Source organism: Triturus cristatus, chromosome 2_2, assembly GCF_964204655.1.
Source record: "Triturus cristatus chromosome 2_2, aTriCri1.1, whole genome shotgun sequence".
NCBI lineage: Eukaryota > Metazoa > Chordata > Amphibia > Caudata > Salamandridae > Triturus > Triturus cristatus.
In genome coordinates, this window is record NC_140582.1 from 179,306,533 (window position 1) to 179,321,107 (window position 14,575).

Below are 14,575 nucleotides of genomic sequence, written 5' to 3' on the forward strand. Positions count from 1 at the left end.
TGACGACATCGCTGGTCCAGTTTTATATTACCATTTCTGCGCCTTTTTTCACATTTGATCCCGTTCAGTGTACTTTTTATGTTTTGTATTGTCTTCACCCTCCCTATTGCTCCACCTCCAGCGTTGGCTAGCACGGAGGTGTGTTAGCAGCCCTATGATGAAGCATGACACAGCTTGCTGTGTGTGAGGGCAGTTTTAGACACCTGGTTATCTCCCACGGTACCCAATAGATCACAGCGATCTGGTTTTATGAGTCCTACTTCTTTGATGTGTGTTTAGGTCATTATAGGAGGTCAAAGTGGGACATATATTCCTCCTATCCCCTTACTCATTTTGTGTGGGGAAAATTGGCAATCATTATCATCTGGCTGTATGTCTGGTTGAGACTGTGGCACGTGCTGGTTCAACAGTTCTTCAAAGTGCTCTACCCATCTTCGTTGTTGACCTTCATTACCCATGATTGTCTTTACAGCTTTGACTTTAACAGGTCTTTCTGGCTTGCTGTATCTGCCAGAGAGTTTCTTTGTTATGTTGTAAGAATTATTTCAAGTTTCCATGGCTTGCTGCTTCTCAGGCTTCTGTGACAAGACCATCAATGAAACTTCACTTGTCGGCTCTTAAGCTTCTCTTTGCTTCCTTGTTGGTTTGGGTGTATTTGCCTTGAGCTTTTGCTTTTTCTGCTCTTGTTCAGCTGGTGTTGATGGTCGCCTTCTCTTCCTTTCTTGCTTGGATTTTACAGAGAGTCTCTGTTGAGATCCATTCTTTATGCTGGCATTTCTTGGGACCTAGTACCTCCTGGCAGGTTAATGTCACTTTATTTGATCTTCTCCCACTGACTTTCTACTGAGTCTCTGTCATTCTCTATTTCTTGCAGGACTTGAAACTTACTTTCTGAGGGTGACTGAGTATTCACCCTGTTTGTGTGCATCTTTGAGGAGGGTGGTGTGATATCCCTGGCATTGGTTTGTCGGTTTCATTCATGCTTTAAATTTAGCCTGTCCATGACAAAGTTATGGTCTGACACCACATCAGCTCCTCCCCTCACTCTTACATCCTGCGGGGACTTCTGGAACTCCTTGGCAATGCATACATGGCTGACCTGATTCTCTTTTGAATGGTCTGGGAACACTCCTGTTGCCATGTGTGTTCTTTTGTGTGGGAATACACTACCGCCTATCGCCAGACTGTTCAGCGCACAGAGATGTGAGCCTTTCACCATTCTCATTCATGTCACCAAAGCCATGGTTGCCCATGACTTCTTTGTACCCAGTGTTATTGCTTCTAATCTTGGCATTGAGGTCCCCTATCAGTAGAAGTTCAGCTTCCTGGTCAATCCTGGAAAGCGCTCAAAATTCATAAACTCACATCAAGCAGTAAATGGGGTGGTGTGCCCTTCCCCTGGGCCAGGTGTTGGCCCCACCTGGGGTCAGGGCCTGCTATTACAGTGTTGCCCCTTTATTCAATGTAAGGAAATACTACTTTTTGTATTATCACCCCCAAATCTTTAGGCTGATGCTTTTGTTTTTTTTACTCTGAAGTTCACTGGGCCCTGCTGACCAGGACCCTCAAAGTGCATCTGCGTTCGGCTGTTCCTGATTTGTAAATTAAACTTACTTCTAAGTCCCCAGTTAAAGGTGCTCAGTGTACCCAGGGCCTGTAAATTAAATGTCACTAGTGGATTGCAGCACTTACTGCGTCACCACTAGAGTGGCAAAGTGAAAACTTGGCTGTTGGTGGGCCACTGCAGCCTAGTCGGGCTGCTTTTAAACTGCCAACCCAACATGAGAAAATAACCCTTTTGCCAGGCCCAAACCTTCCTTTTTTAATATTTATAAGTCACCCCATAGAAAGGCCATAGAAGCACCAAAAGACAGGGTGAAAAATATTAAAAAGGACGCTTTCGTTGGCATGGCTGGATTGCAGAGAGCAGGCCAATAGAGTGGTAGCAGAACTTAAAAATGAGTCCGGCAATACAATCACTGACCCTCAAGAGATTGCTAACACATTTGGGGATTATTATCATAGTGTTTATGCGTCCCAGACGTCTTATACGGAAGCTGACGTGCTCTCATTACTGCAAGATATTTCTTTACCTACGCTTTCAGACGATGAGCAATTAGATCTGGATAAAGATCTTGAAAGCTCGGAAGTAGAAAAAGCCATTCAGGATCTGCGAGGGGGAAAGGCGTCGGGTCCCAATGGCTTGCCCATTGAATTATATAAACTTGCCCCGAGTAAAATTGCACCATACTTGGGTAACATGTTTCAAGAGAGTTGCAAAATAAGAATGCTCCCAACCGACCAGTGGTTAGCAACCATAGTGGTAACCCACAAGAGTGGAAACCCAAGAATCAATGCTCCTCCTATAGGCCAATATTGTTGCTTAATGCAAAAGCCAAGATTCTGGCTAAAATACATACTATTCGTCTATTACACATTATCACAATGTTGGTACATCCCGACCAGTCTGGTTTCATGCCAGCCAGGAATACCTCTCTTAATCTGCGGAAATTGCAAGGGGTACTGGACCGGGCTCAAACGATACGTGAGGATGCGGTGGTGGTGTCTCTCGCCGCGGCCATGGCATTCGATAAGATCAAATGGTCCTGTATGTTCTCAGTATTAATGAAGCTGGGATTCGGGCCGAGCTTTCTGCAATAGGTACAACTCCTATATGCGGAACTACTGGCCCAAATAGTGGTTACAACCATAAATCCCCAACGTTCACACTTGGGAGGGGCACCAGACAGGTCTGCCCTCCTTCCCACCTGCTCTTCGCCCTTGTACTTGAGCCCTTGTCAATGTGGATATGGAAAGACCCTGTTATTAGGGGGCTCAGGTGGGCTGAGGAATGGGGAGATCACATCTCATTGTATGCCGATGATATTTTACTACACATGGCATCGCCTGCAGCCTCCCTGAACAGAGTGCTACATATTTTGATGGTCTTCGAAAGGTTCTCAGGATACAAAATTCATTGGTCCAAGTCCGTCATTTCTATCCTCAGTGGTAATTTGCTCTCCTTACCTAAGGGATTCACTATCTCTGAAGCAGAAACTGGCTTCGAGTACCTGGGGATCATGTTTATAAGGACCCGACTCACTTTTACGAGCATAACCTTCTCCCCCTGTTGCAAAGACTCAGGAGTGATGTCTTGCATTGGAAGACACTCCCATTGTCCCTGCTGGGGCGCACAGCTTTATTAAACAAGCATTTGCAATGCAATAGGTCTCGCATTTATAAGAGTTTGAGCTATTGGCATTTTAAAATTACAATGCCTTTTATTTATGTTTTGGTTTTAAAACAAATAAAAGGCATTGTCATTTACAATGTCAGTAGCATAAACTCGCATAAAAGCAGTGTGTGGAGTGCAGCAGTGTGTGGCGTGCAGCAGTGTGTGGCGTGCAGCAGTGTGAGGTGTGCAGCAGTGTGCGGCGAGCAGCAGTGTGCGGCGTGCAGCAGTGTGCGGCGTGCATCAGTGTGTGGCATGCAGCAGTGTTTTGTGTAGCAGTGTGAGGCATGCCGCACTGTGTGGTGTGCAGCAGTGTGCGGCATGCAGCAGTGTGCGGCGTGCAGCAGTGTGCTGCGTGCAGCAGTGTTGTGCAGCATGCAGCAGTGAGTAATGCATCAGTGTGCAGCAGTGTGTGCCGTGCAGCAGTGTGCGGCATGCAGCAGTGTGTGCCGTGCAGCAGTGTGTGCCGTGCAGCAGTGTGTGCCGTGCAGCAGTTTCGTGTAGCATTGTGCGGCATGCAGCAGTGTGTGGCGTGCAGCAGTGTGTGGCGTGCAGCAGTGTGTGGCGTGCAGCAGTGTGTGACGTGCAGCAGTGTTTTGTGTAGCAGTGTGCGGCGTGCAGCAGTGTGCGGCGTGCAGCAGAGTGCGGCATGCAGCAGTGTGCTGCGTGCAGCAGTGTGTGGTGTGCAGCAGTGTGTGGTGTGCAGCAGTGTGTGGCATGCAGCGGCATGCAGCAGTGTGTGGCGTGCAGCAGTGTGCGTCGTGCAGCAGTGTGTGGCGTGCAGCAGTGTGCAGCGTGCAGCAGTGTGCGGCGTGCAGCAGTGTGTGGCATGCAGCAGTGTGCGGCGTGCAGCAGTGTGCGGCGTGCAGCATGCAGTAGTGAGTAATGCAGCAGTGTGCAGCAGTGTGTGGCATGCAGCAGTGTGTGGCGTGCAGCAGTGTGTGGCGTGCAGCAGTGTGTGGCTTGCAGCAGTGTTTCGTGTAGCATTGTGTGGCGTGCAGCAGTGTGTGGCATGCAGCAGTGTGCGGCGTGCAGCAGTGTGCTGCGTGCAGCAGTGTCGTGCAGCATGCAGCAGTGAGTAATGCAGCAGTGTGCAGCAGTGTGTGGCATGCAGCAGTGTGTGCCGTACAGTAGTGTGTGCCATGCAGCAGAGTGTGGCGTGCAGCAGTGTTTCGTGTAGCATTGTGCGGTGTGCAGCAGTGTGTGGCGTGCAGAAGTGTGTGGTGTGCAGCAGTGTGTGGCGTGCAGCAGTTTTTCTTGTAGCAGTGTGCGGCGTGCAGCAGTGTGCTGCGTGCAGCAGTGTGCTGTGTGCAGCAGTGTGCTGTGTGCAGCAGTGTGTGGCGTGCAGCAGTGTGTGGCGTGCAGCAGTGTGTGGCGTGCAGCGGCATGCAGCAGTGTGTGGCATGCAGCAGTGTGTGGCGTGCAGCAGTGTTTCGTGTAGCAGTGTGCGGCGTGCAGCAGTGTGCGGCGTGCAGCAGTGTGCGGCGTGCAGCAGTGTGCGGCATGCAGCAGTGTGCGGCGTGCATCAGTGTGCTGCATGCAGCAGTGTGTGGCGTGTAGCAGTGTGTGGCATGCAGCAGTGTGTGGCGTGCAGCAGTGTGTGGTGTGCAGCAGTGTGAGGCGTGCAGCAGTGTGAGGCGTGCAGCAGTGTGCGGCGTGCAGCAGTGTGTGGTGTGCAGCAGTGTTTCATGTAGCAGTGTGCGGCGTGCAGCAGTGTGCGGCGTGCAGCAGTGTGCGGCGTGCAGCAGTGTGCTGCGTGCAGCAGTGTGTGGCGTGCAGCAGTGTGTGGCGTGCAGCGGCATGCAGCAGTGTGTGACATGCAGCAGTGTGTGGCGTGTGGCAGTGTGAGGCATGCAGCAGTGGGAGGTGTGCAGCAGTGGGAGGTGTGCAGCAGTGTGAGGCGTGCAGCAGTGTGAGGCGTGCAGCAGTGTGAGGCATGCAGCAGTGTGCGGCGTGCAGCAGTGTGCTGCGTGCAGCAGTGTCGTGCAGCATGCAGCAGTGAGTAATGCAGCAGTGTGTGGCGTGCAGCAGTGTGCGGTGTGCAGCAGTGTTTTGTGTAGCATTGTGCGGTGTGCAGCAGTGTCTGACGTGCAGCAGTGTGTGGCGTGCAGCAGTGTGCGGCGTGCAGCAGTGTGTGGCGTGCAGCAGTTTGCTGCGTGCAGCAGTGTTTCGTGTAGCAGTGTGCGGCGTGCAGCAGTGTGCAGCGTGCAGCAGTGTGCGGCGTGCAGCAGTGTGCGGCATGCAGCAGTCTGCTGCGTGCAGCAGTGTGCTGCGAGCAGCAGTGTGGCATGCAGCAGTGTGCTGCATGCAGCAGTGTGTGGCGTGCAGCGGCATGCAGCAGTGTGTGGCGTGCAGCAGTGTTTCGTGTAGCAGTGTGCGGCGTGCAGCAGTGTGCTGCGTGCAGCAGTGTGTGGCGTGCAGTGGCGTGCAGCGGCATGCAGCAGTGTGCGGCATGCAGCAGTGTGTGGTGTGCAGCAGTGTGTAGCAGTGTGCGGCGTGCAGCAGTGTGCAGCGTGCAGCAGTGTGCGGCGTGCAGCAGTGTGCGGCGTGCAGCAGTGTGCGGCGTGCTGCAGTGTGCGGCATGCAGCAGTGTGTGGCGTGCAGCAGTGTGTGGCGTGCAGCAGTGTGTGGCGTGCAGCAGTGTGTGGCGTGCAGCAGTCTGTAATGCTGCAGTGTGTAATGCAGCAGTGTATGCGCAGCAGTATGTGCGCAGCAGTGTGCAGCATGCAGCAGTGTGTGTCGTGCAGCAGTGTGTGGCGTGCAGCAGTGTGTGGCATGCAGCAGTGTGCGGCGTGCAGCAGTGTGATGCGTGCAGCAGTGTGAGGCGTGCAGCAGTGTGAGGCGTGCAGCAGTGTGTGGCGTGCAGCTGTGCGGTGTGCAGTAGTGTGCTGCGTGCAGCAGTGTGTGGCGTGCAGCAGTGTGTGGCGTGCAGCGGCATGCAGCAGTGTGTAGCATGCAGCAGTGTGTGGTGTGCAGCAGTGTGGCGTGCAGCAGTGTTTCGTGTAGCAGTGTCCAGCGTGCAGCAGTGTGCAGCGTGCAGCAGTGTGTGGCATGCAGCAGTCTGCTGCATGCAGCAGTGTGCTGCGTGCAGCAGTGTGGCATGCAGCAGTGTGCTGCGTGCAGCAGTGTGTGGCGTGCAGCGGCATGCAGCAGTGTGTGGCGTGCAGCAGTGTTTCGTGTAACAGTGTGCGGCGTGCAACAGTGTGCTGCGTGCAGCAGTGTGTGGCGTGCAGTGGCGTGCAGCGGCATGCAGCAGTGTGCGGCATGCAGCAGTGTGTGGTGTTCAGCAGTGTGTAGCAGTGTGCGGCATGCAGCAGTGTGCAGCGTGCAGCAGTGCGGCGTGCAGCAGTGTGCGGCGTGCAGCAGTGTGAGGCGTGCAGCAGTGTGTGGCATGCAGCAGTGTGTGGCGTGCAGCAGTGTGAGGCGTGCAGCAGTGTGAGGCGTGCAGCAGTGTGCGGCGTGCAGCAGTGTGTGTCGTGCAGCAGTGTGTAATGCAGCAGTGTGTAATGCAGGAGTGTATGCGCAGCAGTATGTGCGCAGCAGTGTGCAGCATGCAGCAGTGTGCGGCGTGCAGCAGTGTGCGGTGTGCAGCAGTGTGCGGCATGCAGCAGTGTGCGGCATGCAGCAGTGTGCAGCTGTGAGGCGTGCAGCAGTGTGAGGCGTGCAGCAGTGTGAGGTGTGCAGCAGTGTGAGGCGTGCAGCAGTGTGAGGCGTGCAGCTGTGCAGCATGCAGCAGTGTGCTGCGTGCAGCAGTGTATGGCGTGCAGCAGTGTGTGGCGTGCAGCGGCATGCAGCAGTGTGTGGCATGCAGCAGTGTGTGGCATGCAGCAGTGTGTGGCGTGCAGCAGTGTTTCGTGTAGCAGTGTGCAGCGTGCAGCAGTGTGCAGCGTGCAGCAGTGTGCGGCGTGCAGCAGTGTGCGGCATGCAGCAGTGTGCTGCATGCAGCAGTGTGCTGCATGCAGCAGTGTGGCATGCAGCAGTGTGGCATGCAGCAGTGTGCTGCGTGCAGCAGTGTGTGGCGTGCAGCGGCATGCAGCAGTGTGTGGCGTGCAGCAGTGTTTCGTGTAGCAGTGTGCGGCGTGCAGCAGTGTGCGGCGTGCAGCAGTGTGTAATGCAGCAGTGTGCGGCGTGCAGCAGTGTGCTGCATGCAGCAGTGGGTGGCGTGCAGCGGCGTGCAGTGGCATGCAGCAGTGTGCGGCATGCAGCAGTGTGTGGTGTGCAGCAGTGTGTAGCAGTGTGCGGCGTGCAGCAGTGTGCAGCGTGCAGCAGTGTGCGGCGTGCAGCAGTGTGAGGCGTGCAGCAGTGTGTGGCGTGCAGCAGTGTGAGGCGTGCAGCAGTGTGCGGCGTGCAGCAGTGTGTGGCGTGCAGCAGTGTGTAATGCAGCCGTGTGTAATGCAGCAGTGTATGCGCAGCAGTATGTGCGCAGCAGTGTGCAGCATGCAGCAGTGTGCGGCATGCAGCAGTGTGTGGCGTGCAGCAGTGTGTGGCACGTAGCAGTGTGTGGCACGTAGCAGTGTGTGGCATGTAGCAGTGTGCGGCGTGCAGCAGTGTGAGGTGTGCAGCAGTGTGAGGCGTGCAGCAGTGTGAGGCGTGCAGCAGTGTGTGGCGTGCAGCAGTGTGTGGCGTGCAGCTGTGAGGCGTGCAGCAGTGTGTGGCGTGCAGCAGTGTGTAATGCAGCAGTGTGTAATGCAGCAGTGTGTAATGCAGCAGTGTGCGCAGCAGTGTGAGGCGTGCAGCAGTGTGAGGCGTGCAGCAGTGTGAGGCGTGCAGCAGTGTGCGGCGTGCAGCAGTGTGTGGCGTGCAGCAGTGTGTAATGCAGCCGTGTGTAATGCAGCAGTGTATGCGCAGCAGTATGTGCGCAGCAGTGTGCAGCATGCAGCAGTGTGCGGCATGCAGCAGTGTGTGGCGTGCAGCAGTGTGTGGCACGTAGCAGTGTGTGGCATGTAGCAGTGTGCGGCGTGCAGCAGTGTGAGGTGTGCAGCAGTGTGAGGCGAGCAGCAGTGTGAGGCGTGCAGCAGTGTGAGGCGTGCAGCAGTGTGTGGCGTGCAGCTGTGAGGCGTGCAGCAGTGTGTGGCGTGCAGCAGTGTGTAATGCAGCAGTGTGTAATGCAGCAGTGTGTAATGCAGCAGTGTGCGCAGCAGTGTGTGGCGTGTGGTAGTGTGCGGCGTGTGGTAGTGTGCGGCGTGCAGCAGTGTGTGGCATGCAGCAGTGTGTGGCGTGCAGCAGTGTGTGGTGTGCAGCAGTGTGAGGCGTGCAGCAGTGTGAGGCGTGCAGCAGTGTGCGGCGTGCAGCAGTGTGTGGTGTGCAGCAGTGTTTCATGTAGCAGTGTGCGGCGTGCAGCAGTGTGCGGCGTGCAGCAGTGTGCGGCGTGCAGCAGTGTGCTGCGTGCAGCAGTGTGTGGCGTGCAGCAGTGTGTGGCGTGCAGCGGCATGCAGGAGTGTGTGACATGCAGCAGTGTGTGGCGTGTGGCAGTGTGAGGCATGCAGCAGTGGGAGGTGTGCAGCAGTGGGAGGTGTGCAGCAGTGTGAGGCGTGCAGCAGTGTGAGGCGTGCAGCAGTGTGAGGCATGCAGCAGTGTGCGGCGTGCAGCAGTGTGCTGCGTGCAGCAGTGTCGTGCAGCATGCAGCAGTGAGTAATGCAGCAGTGTGTGGCGTGCAGCAGTGTGCGGTGTGCAGCAGTGTTTTGTGTAGCATTGTGCGGTGTGCAGCAGTGTCTGACCTGCAGCAGTGTGTGGCGTGCAGCAGTGTGCGGCGTGCAGCAGTGTGTGGCGTGCAGCAGTTTGCTGCGTGCAGCAGTGTGTGGCATGCAGCAGTGTGTGGCGTGCAGCAGCATGCAGCAGTGTGTGGCGTGCAGCAGTGTGTGGCGTGCAGCAGTGTGTGGCGTGCAGCAGTGTTTCGTGTAGCAGTGTGCGGCGTGCAGCAGTGTGCAGCGTGCAGCAGTGTGCGGCGTGCAGCAGTGTGCGGCATGCAGCAGTCTGCTGCGTGCAGCAGTGTGCTGCGAGCAGCAGTGTGGCATGCAGCAGTGTGCTGCATGCAGCAGTGTGTGGCGTGCAGCGGCATGCAGCAGTGTGTGGCGTGCAGCAGTGTTTCATGTAGCAGTGTGCGGCGTGCAGCAGTGTGCTGCGTGCAGCAGTGTGTGGCGTGCAGTGGCGTGCAGCGGCATGCAGCAGTGTGCGGCATGCAGCAGTGTGTGGTGTGCAGCAGTGTGTAGCAGTGTGCGGCGTGCAGCAGTGTGCGGCGTGCAGCAGTGTGCGGCGTGCAGCAGTGTGCGGCGTGCAGCAGTGTGCGGCGTGCAGCAGTGTGCGGCATGCAGCAGTGTGTGGCGTGCAGCAGTGTGGCGTGCAGCAGTGTGTGGCGTGCAGCAGTGTGTGGCGTGCAGCAGTGTGTGGCGTGCAGCAGTCTGTAATGCTGCAGTGTGTAATGCAGCAGTGTATGCGCAGCAGTATGTGCGCAGCAGTGTGCAGCATGCAGCAGTGTGTGTCGTGCAGCAGTGTGTGGCGTGCAGCAGTGTGTGGCATGCAGCAGTGTGCGGCGTGCAGCAGTGTGATGCGTGCAGCAGTGTGAGGCGTGCAGCAGTGTGAGGCGTGCAGCAGTGTGTGGCGTGCAGCTGTGCGGTGTGCAGTAGTGTGCTGCGTGCAGCAGTGTGTGGCGTGCAGCAGTGTGTGGCGTGCAGCGGCATGCAGCAGTGTGTAGCATGCAGCAGTGTGTGGTGTGCAGCAGTGTGTGGCGTGCAGCAGTGTTTTGTGTAGCAGTGTCCAGCGTGCAGCAGTGTGCAGCGTGCAGCAGTGTGTGGCATGCAGCAGTCTGCTGCATGCAGCAGTGTGCTGCGTGCAGCAGTGTGGCATGCAGCAGTGTGCTGCGTGCAGCAGTGTGTGGCGTGCAGCGGCATGCAGCAGTGTGTGGCGTGCAGCAGTGTTTCGTGTAACAGTGTGCGGCGTGCAACAGTGTGCTGCGTGCAGCAGTGTGTGGCGTGCAGTGGCGTGCAGCGGCATGCAGCAGTGTGCGGCATGCAGCAGTGTGTGGTGTTCAGCAGTGTGTAGCAGTGTGCGGCATGCAGCAGTGTGCAGCGTGCAGCAGTGCGGCGTGCAGCAGTGTGCGGCGTGCAGCAGTGTGCGGCGTGCAGCAGTGTGTGGCATGCAGCAGTGTGTGGCGTGCAGCAGTGTGAGGCGTGCAGCAGTGTGAGGCGTGCAGCAGTGTGCGGCGTGCAGCAGTGTGTGTCGTGCAGCAGTGTGTAATGCAGCAGTGTGTAATGCAGAAGTGTATGCGCAGCAGTATGTGCGCAGCAGTGTGCAGCATGCAGCAGTGTGCGGCGTGCAGCAGTGTGCGGTGTGCAGCAGTGTGCGGCATGCAGCAGTGTGCGGCATGCAGCAGTGTGCAGCTGTGAGGCGTGCAGCAGTGTGAGGCGTGCAGCAGTGTGAGGTGTGCAGCAGTGTGAGGCGTGCAGCAGTGTGAGGCGTGCAGCTGTGCAGCATGCAGCAGTGTGCTGCGTGCAGCAGTGTATGGCGTGCAGCAGTGTGTGGCGTGCAGCGGCATGCAGCAGTGTGTGGCATGCAGCAGTGTGTGGCATGCAGCAGTGTGTGGCGTGCAGCAGTGTTTCGTGTAGCAGTGTGCAGCGTGCAGCAGTGTGCAGCGTGCAGCAGTGTGCGGCGTGCAGCAGTGTGCGGCATGCAGCAGTGTGCTGCATGCAGCAGTGTGCTGCATGCAGCAGTGTGGCATGCAGCAGTGTGGCATGCAGCAGTGTGCTGCGTGCAGCAGTGTGTGGCGTGCAGCGGCATGCAGCAGTGTGTGGCGTGCAGCAGTGTTTCGTGTAGCAGTGTGCGGCGTGCAGCAGTGTGCGGCGTGCAGCAGTGTGTAATGCAGCAGTGTACGGCATGCAGCAGTGTGCGGCGTGCAGCAGTGTGCTGCATGCAGCAGTGGGTGGCGTGCAGCGGCGTGCAGTGGCATGCAGCAGTGTGCGGCATGCAGCAGTGTGTGGTGTGCAGCAGTGTGTAGCAGTGTGCGGCGTGCAGCAGTGTGCAGCGTGCAGCAGTGTGCGGCGTGCAGCAGTGTGAGGCGTGCAGCAGTGTGTGGCGTGCAGCAGTGTGAGGCGTGCAGCAGTGTGCGGCGTGCAGCAGTGTGTGGCGTGCAGCAGTGTGTAATGCAGCCGTGTGTAATGCAGCAGTGTATGCGCAGCAGTATGTGCGCAGCAGTGTGCAGCATGCAGCAGTGTGCGGCATGCAGCAGTGTGTGGCGTGCAGCAGTGTGTGGCACGTAGCAGTGTGTGGCACGTAGCAGTGTGTGGCATGTAGCAGTGTGCGGCGTGCAGCAGTGTGAGGTGTGCAGCAGTGTGAGGCGTGCAGCAGTGTGAGGCGTGCAGCAGTGTGTGGCGTGCAGCAGTGTGTGGCGTGCAGCTGTGAGGCGTGCAGCAGTGTGTGGCGTGCAGCAGTGTGTAATGCAGCAGTGTGTAATGCAGCAGTGTGTAATGCAGCAGTGTGCGCAGCAGTGTGAGGCGTGCAGCAGTGTGAGGCGTGCAGCAGTGTGAGGCGTGCAGCAGTGTGCGGCGTGCAGCAGTGTGTGGCGTGCAGCAGTGTGTAATGCAGCCGTGTGTAATGCAGCAGTGTATGCGCAGCAGTATGTGCGCAGCAGTGTGCAGCATGCAGCAGTGTGCGGCATGCAGCAGTGTGTGGCGTGCAGCAGTGTGTGGCACGTAGCAGTGTGTGGCATGTAGCAGTGTGCGGCGTGCAGCAGTGTGAGGTGTGCAGCAGTGTGAGGCGAGCAGCAGTGTGAGGCGTGCAGCAGTGTGAGGCGTGCAGCAGTGTGTGGCGTGCAGCTGTGAGGCGTGCAGCAGTGTGTGGCGTGCAGCAGTGTGTAATGCAGCAGTGTGTAATGCAGCAGTGTGTAATGCAGCAGTGTGCGCAGCAGTGTGTGGCGTGTGGTAGTGTGCGGCGTGTGGTAGTGTGCGGCGTGCAGCAGTGTGTGGCATGCAGCAGTGTGTGGCGTGCAGCAGTGTGTGGCATGCAGCAGTGTGTGGCGTGGTTTGTAAACAACAAGAAAAGCGGACATCAAAGGAAGGGTGGTACGGAACGAGCATATGGCGTGTGAGTTATAACGAAAGTTAATTGTTGTAAGAAGGGATGCAGGAAGTGATGCCGAGCACGTGCTGGCGAAAGCAGTCTGCTGCTTTCAAGTCCGATGCCAGATGCCAGCTTCGCGCTTGAATGCCTCACATGCACTGGCCATAAACCGCATTCCTAAGGTCTTGTGCCCCTTACTAAATCTCTCTGAATGTGTGAGGTGGCGCACGCGCAGGAAGTAGCTGGTGGCAAATGGAATGCACGTGGTGGTGCGCGTAACTGCCACCCGATCCGCCTGGGAAGCCTTTGGGAGCATTTTCTGAAGCCCCTACATTAGTCTCGCCTACGCGATAGCCAGGCGAGACCTAAAAATGATGTCTCGTCTGCCTTTCTTACACCTTGCAGAACACCCCGCATTTAGTGGAAGCAGAATATTTCACAGCTATAGACAGAGCCCTAAGAGAACTGTTGTGGGAGGGGAAACCACCTCGTATATCAACTTAGAAATGCGGATGGTATGATGGGGTTATAGGCCTCTCAGATATCAAGAGGTACTACTGTGCAGCACAACTCACTGCCATTAATCGATGCACGTATAGGCCTCAGGGAGATCCGGGATTTTATATGTATAGATGGCTGCTCCCAGAGGGAGGTTTCACAGGAGGGCTGTTAGCCAATCCCACTAAATTGAAACTATCGGGCCCACTGCACATGCGGTCCAGGTTTGGCAGACCGCCACAATGAGCCTAGGCTGGGAGGGTAAGCTTACATTGGCCAGCCCACTTTGGGATGCTGAGCAACTAGGCAATTTATGACACACCAAAGGTTTCGATCAGTGGGACCCAATAGGCATCGCCACGGTTAGGGATCTATGGGGTGCGGAAGGGGTGGTCCCCTTTGCCCAACTGCAGGAGGAGTACGACCTGGCTGACGCAGAACAGTTTAGGTATTTACAGGGTGGCAGAGTGGGCTAAAGAACGGTGATGGATCAAACCCAGATCTGTTAACTGGGTGTGAGTGTTTGATTGGTTCTGATGCTCCGTCCATCACCACCCTCTTTTGTACCGCTTTGTTCGCCATAAGTTGGCAGGGTATGCTCAGACGTGAGTCCCTTGCTCACTTTGCCACTGGATTCAAGCAAGCCTGGCTGAAGATGGCTGAAATGCCAGAAATCGGTCCTAGGAAGCTTGTTTCCGGTCCAGGGAAGGCATGGCTTAGCAGTTCGGGCTGGACTGTTCCCATGAGGTACAGGGTCAGACTGATTTGCATATGGCCATGTCTGAACTGGGGTGGCAGAGTGGGCTAAAGAACGGTGATGGATCAAACCCAGATCTGTTGACTGGGTGTGAGTATTTGATTGGTTCTGATGCTCCGTCCATCACCACCCCCTTTTGTACCGCTTTGTTCGCCATAAGTTGGCAGGGTATGCTCAGACGTGAGTCCCTTGCTCACTTTGCCACTGAATTCAAGCAAGCCTGGCTGAAGAGGGCTGAAATGCCAGAAACTGGTCCTAGGAAGCTTGTTTCCGGTCCAGGGAAGGCATGGCTTAGCAGTTCGGGCTGGACTGTTCCCATGAGGTACAGGGTCAGACTGATTTGCATATGGCCATGTCTGAACTGGGGTGGCAGAGTGGGCTAAAGAACGGTGATGGATCAAACCCAGATCTGTTGACTGGGTGTGAGTGTTTACTTGGTTCTGATGCTCCATCCATCACCACCCCCTTTTGTACCGCTTTGTTCGCCATAAGTTGGCAGGGTATGTTCAGACGTGAGTCCCTTGCTCACTTTGTCACTGGATTCAAGCAAGCCTGGCTGAAGATGGCTGAAATGCCAGAAACCGGTCCTAGGAAGCTTGTTTCCGGTCCAGGGAAGTCATGGCTCAGCAGTTAGGGCTGGTCTGTTCCCATGAGGTACAGGGTCAGACTGATTTGCATATGGCCATGTCTGAACTGGGGTGGCAGAGTGGGCTAAAGAACGGTGATGGATCAAGCCCAGATCTGTTGACTGGGTGTGAGTGTTTGATTGGTTCTGATGCTCCGTCCATCACCACCCCCTTTTGTACCGCTTTGTTCGCCATAAGTTGGCAGGGTATGCTCAGACGGAGTCCCTTGCTCACTTTGCCACTGGATTCAAGCAAGCCTGGCTGAAGATGGCTGAAATGCCAGAAACCGGTCCTAGGAAGCTTGTTTCCGGTCCAGGGAAGGCATGGCTCAGCAGTTCGGGCTGGACTGTTCCCATGAGGTACAGGGTCAGACTGATTTGCATATGGCCATGTCTGAACTGGGGTGGCAGA